This window comes from Scyliorhinus torazame, chromosome 7, assembly GCF_047496885.1.
Source record: "Scyliorhinus torazame isolate Kashiwa2021f chromosome 7, sScyTor2.1, whole genome shotgun sequence".
Lineage (NCBI taxonomy): Eukaryota > Metazoa > Chordata > Chondrichthyes > Carcharhiniformes > Scyliorhinidae > Scyliorhinus > Scyliorhinus torazame.
Window position 1 is genome coordinate 82912922 of NC_092713.1, and position 11507 is coordinate 82924428.

Consider the following 11507-nt stretch of genomic DNA (forward strand, 5'->3'; position numbering starts at 1 on the left):
TCAAGGATCACTATCTTTTATTTTTTACCATTATTTTCTTCCCTCTCCCCCACCCTTTCCCTCTATGTTGTCTGTGTCTTTGTGTGTATAGAGTGGGGCGAGTTGGAAAGGGGTGGGGTTGGCAATTAGATAGTAGATAACCAGTTGTGAGGTTGCCTACTTAATACTAATTAATGTTAAATAATAAAAGCTTATTTGCGTTAAAATTTACAAACTTCGTGGCTGTACTTAATCGGGATAAAACCAAAGACATTGGATATTTAAGTGATTTTAATTTAAGTGACTTTAATTTCACCTGTGTTGCAACTCAGGGTCAAGTGGGGCTGGAATTGACCGCGCACTAGTCCAGGGTGTTGTGACTGTATCATACAATAAATCATTGGACAAAGGCAGAAGGCAACCAACAATCTACAGCCATGTTCAAAATGTTTGACAATGGGTCACATTATTCATCTTATCATTGCCCAGTTGAAGAATCTGCCTGCAGAGGTGAGATATCCCACAGACCCCTTCATTCATGAATTCCCTGAAATACCAAACATGAAGCATGACAGTGCAATATATCCTCTGATGGAGGACATTCCAGCAAATGTGCATAATGTACACAAGAGTCAAGTTAACATATGTAGAAATATATATATATATATATGCGCACACACATAAGCACACTGCCATGACCCCCATATATTCTGAATCTCAAACTAATTGTTATCCTTTTAAAATAACTACAAAAGGCAACAAAAGATGGTTACTTGAGGACCATTTGAAATATTTTGTGGATTGAAATCATTTCCTTGTTTCAAGAAAGAAAGAACATTCCAGACTGATGTTGAATCAATACCCTTTCCTGAAGCTAATCCAAATGGGTATTGTCAAATTGAACGTGTCATTCAAAAATAAAGGCCCAGGTTGTCTCAAACTCTCAAGGTGCCAAGTTCACAACACAGCTTCTTGCTGATTTTAAAAGTAAACAACAAAATGGTTCCTTCAACATTAGGCTTCTGAAGGTTCAACGTCATTTTTCAAAACAAAGGGTGGTGGTTACGATGAATGCATATGCCGTTAAAAAAAGGCTTTGAACTGATGTGAGTCACATGATGAAGTAACCCATTTGTTGCCTACTTTTGAAACCAGCAATAAGCTGATTGTAGATGGAGAGTTCCACTAAAAGCCAACAAATTAGCTGCAAGCCATCAAGCAGCCAAATGAATCAACTACAATACTTCATAAGCGGTGATGCCCAAGAGAAGGACTCCCTCTACCTGTTCCTATTTCAGGTTCACCTCACAACCAACCTCCAAGAAATTAAATTACAAGAAACCTCACAGTCTGTTGAGAATATAAACCCTTTGTAAACCCTTCACTTCAACTTAAACATTGATTTTATCTAAGAAACTTCAGGCCTGCCACAAAAGAGACTGATATCATTTTAAGCTCTAACTGTATATTACCGTTGTCTGTATCAAATCTTTGCGTATGTGAGAGTATGTGCAAATTGTGTGCAAAACGTTGTGCCATTTCAGAGTGAGTGCATGATAATAAATAACCCTATTTATTTTTTAACTCAAAACAACTTTGCTGCTGGAATTAGTTCATTGGGACATGCTGAGAGTAAAAAAAACTTCACCTCTTACATTAAAACATATTGATCATGGGAAGAGAAAGGAAACATGTAAATTCTGGGTCTGTGACAATATCATAACAATGTCTCTGCATGTGTTACCATTATGTCCTCAATACTTCTTAATTTGTCTCTTATGGCGGCTTGTTGTGACCCCGACATCAGCAGCTGATGAAGAAGCAGGCTGCTGAGAATGAACCCACTGTGTGTGATTGCACATGGGGCACATGCCCCCCACACACACTTAGAATTTGCAATGGGTTTGTGCAAGTGGCGACTCCGAACACATAAGAGGAAGTAATGCCCAATTTTTGTCCTGCTGTTGGGATCCGTGCCCTTCTTCCTAAATTCTGCCTGCGCTATCTAATGATATCAATGAAAGCAATGTTGCACCATCACAGTAATGAATATAATGCCAGCTGGCACATACCAGGGCTGTCAGAAATGAGCAGGTCTTTGACGGACAATCCTTAGAGGTTTAATCTGAAATTTTCAAAAATCCTCAAAGCTTCATTTGAATAATCTTTTTATCGTCTGATCTGTTATATTCTTTGTTGTAGCCATAAAGAGAAAGAATGAGAGGTTTGTATCATACAGTTGAATTAGTCTAACACAGTGTAAGGGGTTTATTTACAAGATACTGCTAGAACAGGGTGAACTCCACAAAAGTCCACAAAACGCTCTGGTGATTGCGTAACACGTGACATTATACCAGCCAATATCCCAGTAACACCTCAGCACTTTCCACTTCCCATATTAATATTTATCTATCGTGCTTCTTGACTGTTGTATTCACCTACGTTATCTTTAAAGAATATGAGAAACCTTCTGTCAAAATTGCAAGATTGAAGCAGATATAAACTCAAAAAGGAAATGTTAACCTAAACAGTCCATTGGGACACTGAAGAGATTGGGTGCAACATTGACTTTTGGCACTAACCGATTTAAATTTTCAACAAAGTCATTAAAGAGCAATATCGGAATGGGTATAAAATCAGCGATCATCTGATCCCGTGGGTTTCCTGTCTGACAAATTAGGTTAAAATCATCCCGTTTTTTACATTCTATTTTCAAATTGATATAGATGGAGGATTTCCTGATAAGTGGTTTTGGAGATTGCTTGGTATTTACATGCATATACAAGGTACAGGGGCAAAGCACATCACATCATTTTTTGGGTGAACTAATATGTACACCACATAGAGAGAAACAATATAATCAATTAGCCCTGCTGCAGCTCCTGGTGGAGCCCTGTTCTAATGCAGGAAGTGTTAATGGTGTTATATTTCTCCAATTGCTTTTAAGGGGATGATTTTCCAAGTTAGCACCATCAGTGGGGAACCTTGCCCGGCAGCTGCATATAATAGAAAATCATTGACTATGTGTCCTTAATTTTGCGACATATACTTCCAGCAGGCAAGGTTGCCCACTGCTGGCACAAATTCAGAAACTTCCATTTTTTGGCAAGGCATGTGGAGATGTAGAAATATGGAAATGCTAATAAAATCCGGAGCCACAATTTCCAGTGGTTTGACATGTTTGCGACTTGCTGCAGGACATATACCATGAATTATTAAAAATAATAAACAAAAAAAGGCTCAACTGGTCAAATCATGATGTCATTCCAGCTCAAATATCCAACTTTTTTATTAGCTTCACAAGTTTGTCTATACTCAATTTAAAAGCCAAAATAGATAACCTGTCTCAACTCTTTTGACGTTTGAAGGTTATTAGTTAATTTGCATGCTCATTGATGCGCCTTGAGAAAAGCAAGGTGGAAAACTAATAACTGCATCTGCTGCTGATGATCCTTGAAGTGCAAATGGATGGTGAGGGCGGAATAGTGATTGACTCTTGTGATGTCTCCGGTTAGCACGTGGAAGGAGGTTGAGGATAGCAATGACCTTCACTGCTGCTGAGAGTAGAGCAGATAGTTGGTTCACACTACTAGCACAAGCTCCACATGGCAACCTATAATAGCACCCTCTTGTGGCCATTTGCGGACTTATGCATATAAGCAAACTGGAAAAAAAGTTTTGGTTGGTTATTAGAACACCATGCTTGAACAACAGTGTTTTTGTCCAGCAATGGCATCATATTCTGGCAATTAAGATAAGATTACAGATTTCCTAGCCACATAAATTTGGTTGGAGAGGATTCTAACAAATCAATAGAGAAACTGAAAGTTATTTTAAACTGAGAAATAATCCTGGGCAAGATTCTCTGACCTTCTGCGGGTGCTTCTCGGTGGCAGGAGGAAGTCCACCGAAGGTCGGCGGTGGGATCTTCTGGTCCTCACTGTCAATGGGATTTCCCATTGAATTCACCCCACCCTGTCGGGAAACCCGCGGCGGGGGTGCGCTATTGGTGGGACAGACGGATCCCACCGGTGTGAACAGCTGGAAGATTTCGCCCATTGGGCACACATTTGGGTGAACTGATCTTCAAAAATTGTTGCATCAACGGGTAATGTTCGGTGGCTGGGAGAGTACAGTATGACTGAAAGTATTTAGTGTGTGTATATAGAATGGCTTGAGGTGTTTTAGATTCCGAATAATATCCTTGAAGATCCAACTGATATTCCACTTATTAATCAGTCAGTGGGGACAGGAAAAGGGCCATAGAACTGTCCATTTCTGAAGACTGTGCTATAGCTGCAAGAAGAGGTGTCATCTAAGCATGTCGAAAGAATGTAAACAAATAAAACATTGATTGGAAGAAACGGCACTGACTGCATACAGTGTCAATCAGCAACAGGTCAATGTGGGGTCAATGAGAAAATCCCCATAATCTCCCTGTGTCAGTTCCAGTCACATACAAATAGCAATGTAGAAAATTACCCATCATTGTCTTGAACGCTGTAAACGCAGCTTTGTTAGCACTTAAGTAAAACTGGAATGAGCTTTTCGCACAGAAGCAAAATGTACAATGCAAGACAACATAATCGGCAAGTACCTTCAAGTGTTTTGTGACACCAGTAAACCTATTCAAGGATATAAAACCAATGTACAGATTCATAGGGGCACAAGACAAGTTCACTGCAGGTCTCATCCAATGCCATTGCTCTGAGGGAGAAAGTAAAGGAAGAGCTGAAAAGACTGCAGACAGTCTCTGAAGTAGTACAGTGATTGGGCTACTCCCATAGTGATTGTACCAAAGTGAGATTGTAGTTCAAGAAACTGGGTATTATAAGGAATGCACTGGATTGTATTCCACCCAATACTTTGCCAGATGTGGAAGATCTGTTCCAAAATGTATTCAGGAGGCAAGATCTTTTTCAAAATTAGATCTGACAAATGTTTACCTGCAACTTGAGTTGGACCATGAGTCCAAGTCCTATTTGACTATTGCTACACAAACAGATCTGTTTCAGTTTCATAGGCTGTCATTTGGTGTTTCTTCAGCCCCCAGAATCTTACAAGGGGTAACAAACCAGATTTTGTGAGGAACTGAGGGAACACTGTGCTATTTTGATGACATAAGTCTTTCAGCTCCAAACGGGCAGACTCATAACAGGCTGTAAAAGGTACTCCGATGTTTGGAAAAGCCTAGAGTTTGGGTGAAGACATACCAATATGAAACGTCTCTAAACTCTAGAGAGTGTTTAGATCACACGGAAGACAAAGATGGGTTGCATCCTGCCAAGAGTAAGGTTCAAGCACCACACCCTCAGAATATTTCTGACCACAGATCATTTTTTGGGCCTAGTGAATTATTACGTTAAATTAGTACCAGATTTTGCAACTGTATTTCATCTATTTAATGAACTCTTGAGAAACGGGGTTCCATGGAATTGGACAAGGGAGTGTGACAAGGCATTCCAATTGTTTGAAACTAAATTGGTAGGTGGTGCAATGCTTGTACATTACAATGTCTCTGAAAAGCTTAAGTATGCCTCTCCATACAGATCGCTGTGATCTCTCGTATTGGATAAAGGTGAGGAAAGACTGATTGCATTTGCCTCAGTGTCAGTGAGTGAAATTATGTTTAGATAGAACATGAAGCATTCTTTGATTTTCCAGAGTAAGAACATGTCATAACTACTTGTGTGGCCAAGTGAAACTGATCATAAGTCAGTGGTGGCTATTTTGAATCTAAACTCTCCAGTATCTTTGGGCTGTGAATAGTTAGACTTTGATTTGAAGTACAGACAATCGGAAGGTCATTGTACTGTCAATGTCTAGATTACCATCTCCATCAGAGTTTGAGCCCAACAGGGAAGATGTATTTTTCTGTTCACACGTAGTTAAGGTGCCAGTCACATCAGATGACATTGGTAGAACTCACAGACACAATAAATAAATCCAATCCAATCCAACTGCCCAATCAACTCCTAATCCCCAATTAGCTCGCAATCCTAATGCTCAATAAACTGCAGCAGAAAAAGTTAATAAAAATTCTTTCTATATTTTTGATATAACAGAACAGCCACAAGTGACTGATAAATCCTGAGTTGATACCATTGCAGACTTGAAAAAATGAAAATTTCTAGGAGCAATCATCTCACAGAACTATTACAGCACAGAAAGAGGCCAATCAAACTATCGTGTCTGTACAGGCTCTCAGAACGAGCAATGTCAGAATCAATGAGAAGAAAGAAGACAGCTAGTCTTGGTTGGAAATTAATGATGAAATGCAAAGAGCTGTTACAAATTTTAGCAATTAACATAGCTAGTTGAAAAGGTTGTTATTGATTAAATTAAAATGGAAAAAATAAGGCTCTACAACATATGAATCCTGATTTCCCTTATGTCAAAAACAACTTTGTTTATATGGAGTGGGAATGGAAAACTTGACCCTAAAATGATGAGAGAAACTGAGGATTCAGGGCGAGAAACTGTAATAAAGAAAGCTGAAGAGGTGATGAACCCTACATTGGCAGGAATGGTGCAGGCATGAACCTTGTCCTGTGTGGTTAATCAGAGGGTCACAACCAGGTCAATGAAGAGACCCATGTGACCTTTAGGCTGACGCGAGTAAAGATCAATCAGGGTTTGATCAATCACTACTAACTGTTGGCCAGTGACTCCTACACATATGTGTGTGTATATGCAAACTTTCAGTGAGAACAAGGTTGCACTGTCAGGCACAACTACCGTGGTCAAATAGGCAACACATACTGGCCAGGCTTATGTATGAAAATTCACTATCTGGGCAACATACAGTAGAGTGTCTTGTGTGTGCACAAATCAAGTGTCCTGAAATATGTCAGACGCTTAGGATAATCAGGAGAAAACCAGAGGCCATTTCTTTTTGTCAAAATGTGAGGAAAATAATATTTAAAGTTGTGATGGATTGATGTGGAGCCCAGAAAGATATAGGGGCTAAAGTTGCTTCCACTGGAAAGGAGGATTTAATAACAGGTAAACCGATTCCCACACAAGAAGAGAAAAGAATAAAACAAAACACAGCAGGAAGAGGTAGGAAAGAGAAAACTGAAAGATATTTTAAAAGTCATTGCAAGTATTAGTTTATGGCGGACCATATAAATAACTCCTCTGTCTTGATTATTATTTTGACCTTGTGAGCACAAAGGAACAGCTATCTGATTAACCAGTAAAAGACCACACTGGCACGCATTAAATCAGAAAACCAAACGCTTACATATTTCAATTCACTTATTGTCAATAATCAACAGAATAATATTAGAAGGGTTCATTGAACATACCAGTGCATTATGAAAGCTCAAAAAGAAATTCAGTAAACAAGGGCTTGTAGGAAAGGAAACAAAGAGCAGAAAAAAGCTCCAATAATTTCCCACTAAGTGGACTATATCTTTTTATATTTAATCATAATGAAAATTAAGCCAACACAGCTGTGGGTAAATATGGCAGAGTGGCTCCGCTTTCAAATAAGTTACTAGCTTTAACTGGATAATTTGCTGCAGCTGGTGACCCCTATGACCCACATGCAAAGAACAGCAGCATTTTGGAACGCATTCATGTAATAAGATGGAAACCAAGGATAAAAGACTCTATCCTGGTATCAAGTAATTAATGACGTCTACCGTGAGATGCGGCCAACAGCTGTGAAAGAGATTGGGGGGGGGATCAAGCTAGCAATTAAGAACAATAGCAAATCACTGAAACATATCATTTTTTTGAAATAGATTTCTAATAAACTTGTGTCTGATTCAGGCATTTTAAAAACAAATGCCGATAATTATACATGCAACAGGAATATTGTCCTGCGCTTAATCGAGAATAACATTGGCGCTGGTGTTGCAAGCACTCTGCCAGAGACACAGGTGTCCTGCGGCTGTGCTCAGAATACTGGAATGTTCATAACTTCCAGTCTATTAGCTTTACACCACCTGCAATTCATTTGCCTTATTGTCCTGCCACCTGTAAAGTACAGCACTAAATACCGCAGACACTGAAGGGCAAGCTTGAGTACCTGTCAATACTATAGAGGCAATGTTAGCACATTCACTGGGGCAGGCTTCAGTTCATAAACTTTGGACTCGTTTGGTGGGGGTGGGGAAGTAATTTACACCTGAGTGATAGTATAAATTAACTAAATTAAAAATCGTTATTCACCATCACCCGAGGTCAACAATGACCCCCATAATCCATTGGTAACAAGAGGCTGCTTCCAAACTCAGTGTAACCTGCACATGTTATGATGTGCAACATTGAAGTTACATCACACATACCAATTTGATATCAGCGCCTGCAAAGAGCCACTGGATCTAGAGACTTACAAAAGAATCCCAGGTCCTGGGGGACACCACACTCATCAGCTTTCTGTATACTTTATATTTGGTCCTTTAATAGCACGTTATTTTTATTATTCATGAGGTTATTCATGGAGGCTCCGCCTTCTCAACCTTGCCCCTTGCCTGAGGGAGGTGTGGTGATCCTCACGTTAAGTCACCACCAGTCAGCTCTCCCCCTGAAAGGGGAAAACAGCCTGTGGTCATCTGGGACGATGTCAACTTTACTTTTACTATTCTTATTGTTGTATGATAATAAAATGTTCACTCCATAGACAGTGTTGTTTCCTGTGGTTGGCTGATAAAAGAACATTTCAGAGGTTGGGTAAGGATTTCCAGAAGGGTACCATCATTTAGTAAAAGCAATATATTGTCAAAGCAGGAAATCTGAAATAAAAACAGAAAATGCTGGGAAGATTCAGCAGGTCTGGAAGCAGCTGTGGAGGGAGAAACAGAGTTTTTTTTTAACAAACAATTTTATTGAGGTATTTTAGGCATATAGAAAAAATGACATTGTACAGTACAAACAAAAAAAGAAGTCAAGACACAAATTACACATGAAACACACTGCAAACCACGGCTCTGTTCATGCACGGACCTGCCTCAATATCCCTCTACTCTACCCTAGCCCCCCCCCCTCACCCACCGCCCCCTGCTGACGCTTACTCCTCTGCGAAGAAGTCAATAAATGGCAGCACCTTCGGGTGAACCCTATTAGCGAACCTCTCAAGGCGAACTTGACTTTCTCTAGGCCAAGAAAGCTCGCCATGTCCGATAGCCATACCCCAGCCCTCGGGGGCTTTGAGTCCCTCCATGCTAACAGTATTCCTTGCCGGGCTACCAGGGAAGCAAAGGCCAGAACATCGGCCTCCCTTTGTTCCTGGACTCCCGGGCCCTCCGAAACCCCAAAGATTGCCACCTCCGGGCTCATTACCACCCCAGTTTTCAACACCCGGGACATGACATCTGTGAATCCCTGCGAATACTCCCCGAGTTTAAGGCACGACCATAACATGCGGACATGGTTAGCATGCCCTCCGGCGCATCTAGCACACTTGTCCTCCAACCTGAAGAATCTGCTCATCCGGGCCACCGTCATGTGGGCCCGGTGCATAACCTTAAACTGGACAGGCTGAGCCTGGCGCATGTTGCGGTCGCTTTTACTCTGCTCAGGGCTTCAGCCCAAATACCATCCTCCAGCTCCCCCCCGAGCTCCTCCTCCCACTTAAGCTTCAGGTCCTCGGTCTACGTATCCTCAGCTCTCATTAGCTCCTTGTAGACGTCTGAAACTCTACCCTCTCCCACCTCTCCCCTAGAAACTACCCTGTCCTGCCTCCCCTTCGGCGGGAGACGTGGGAAGGATGGCACCAGTCTGCGTACAAAATCCCTCACCTGCAAGTATCTAAAGTCGTTCCCTCTCGTCAGCCCAAACTTCTCCTCCAGCGCCCTCATGCTCGGAAAGCTTCCTTCCAACAACAGATCCCCCATCCTCACAATCCCCGCTCTCCTCCACAGTCGATACCCCCCATCCATGTTCCCCGGGGCAAATCGGTGGTTGCCGCATATTGGGGTCCACACCGATGCTCTTACCTCCACTACATGCCTCCTCCACTGGTCCCAGATTCGAAGAGCCGCCACCACTATCGGGCTGGTGGAGTACCATGCCGGCGAAAGCAGCAGAGGCGCCGTGACCAGGGCTGCTAAGCTAGTGCCTGAGGTAGTACCAGGTATTGCGGTACCTAAGAGGCTGATGACCATTGGTTAGACCCAGGAGTCTACCATTGGCTGTTGTTACGTAGTTCCGCCCTGACAGGCGGAGTATAAGAAACGGTGCCGTCCCAGCAGCCTTCACTTTCTGTACCGAAGCTGCTGGGGAACAAGTTCTAGTAGATTAAAGCCTTCAGTTATGAAATCACTTTGCCTTGAGTGTAATTGAACGCGCATCAGTGCCCCTGCACGAAGCAGCCTCTTCCGCTCCCAAACCGACCCCACACCCACCATCCATTTCCTTATCATCGCTATGTTGGCCGCCCAGTAATAGTTGCTGAAGTTCGGCAATGCCAGCCCCCCTTCTTCTCTGTTCCTTTCAAGCATCACCCTCTTCACCCGCGGGGACTTCCCTGCCCACACAAATCCCAGAATAATTTTATTCAGCCTCTTAAAGAAGGACCGCGGGATAAAGATGGGGAGACATGAAAAACAAACAAGAACCGCGGGAGAATTGTCATTTAACAGTCTGCACCCTCCCGGCCAATGACAGCAGAAGCGCATCCCACCTCGGACCTCCTCCCTCACTCGTTCCACCAGTCGGGACAGGTTGAGCTTATGCAACCTGCCCCAGTCCCGTGCCACCTGAATCCCAAAATATCGGAAACTCTCCACCACTAACCTGAACGGCAACCCCTTCAGCCTACTCTCCTGCCCCCTCACCTGAATTACAAACAACTCGCTCTTAGCCATGTTCAGTTTGTAGCCGGAGAACCGGCCAAATTCCCTCAGGGTTGCCATAATACCGTCCATCCCCACCATTGGGTCCGATACATATAACAGCAGATCATCCGCGTATAACGAGACTCTATGTTCCACTCCCCCACGGACCAGCCTTTTCCAGCCTATAGAAGCTCTCAGTGCAATTGCCAGCGGCTCTATGGCCAGCGCAAATAGCAGTGGGGAGAGAGGGCAGCCCTGTCTTGTCCCACGGTGCAGTCTAAAATAGTCCGATGTCATCCTGTTCGTCCTTACACTCGCCTCCGGGGCCTGATACAATAGCCTAACCCAGTCGATGAACCCCCGCCCCGAACCCGAACCGTCCTAGTACCTCCCACAGATAATTCCACTCGACCCTGTCAAAAGCCTTTTCAGCATCCATGGCTACGACTATCTCTACCTCCCTACTCTCCGGGAGCATCATAATCAGGTTGAGCAGCCTTCTTATGTTGGCCACTAGCTGCCTCCCCTTTACAAACCCGGTTTGGTCCTTCACAATTACATCCGGTACACAGTCCTCAATTCTGGTCGCCAAAACCTTGGCCAGTAACTTGGCGTCTACGTTAATCAAAGAGATCGGCCTGTATGACCCACAGGCCTCCGGGTCCTTATCCCGTTTCAGAATGAGCGAGATGATGGCCTGCAACATCATCGGGGGTAAACTCCCGCTGTCTCTTGCCTCGT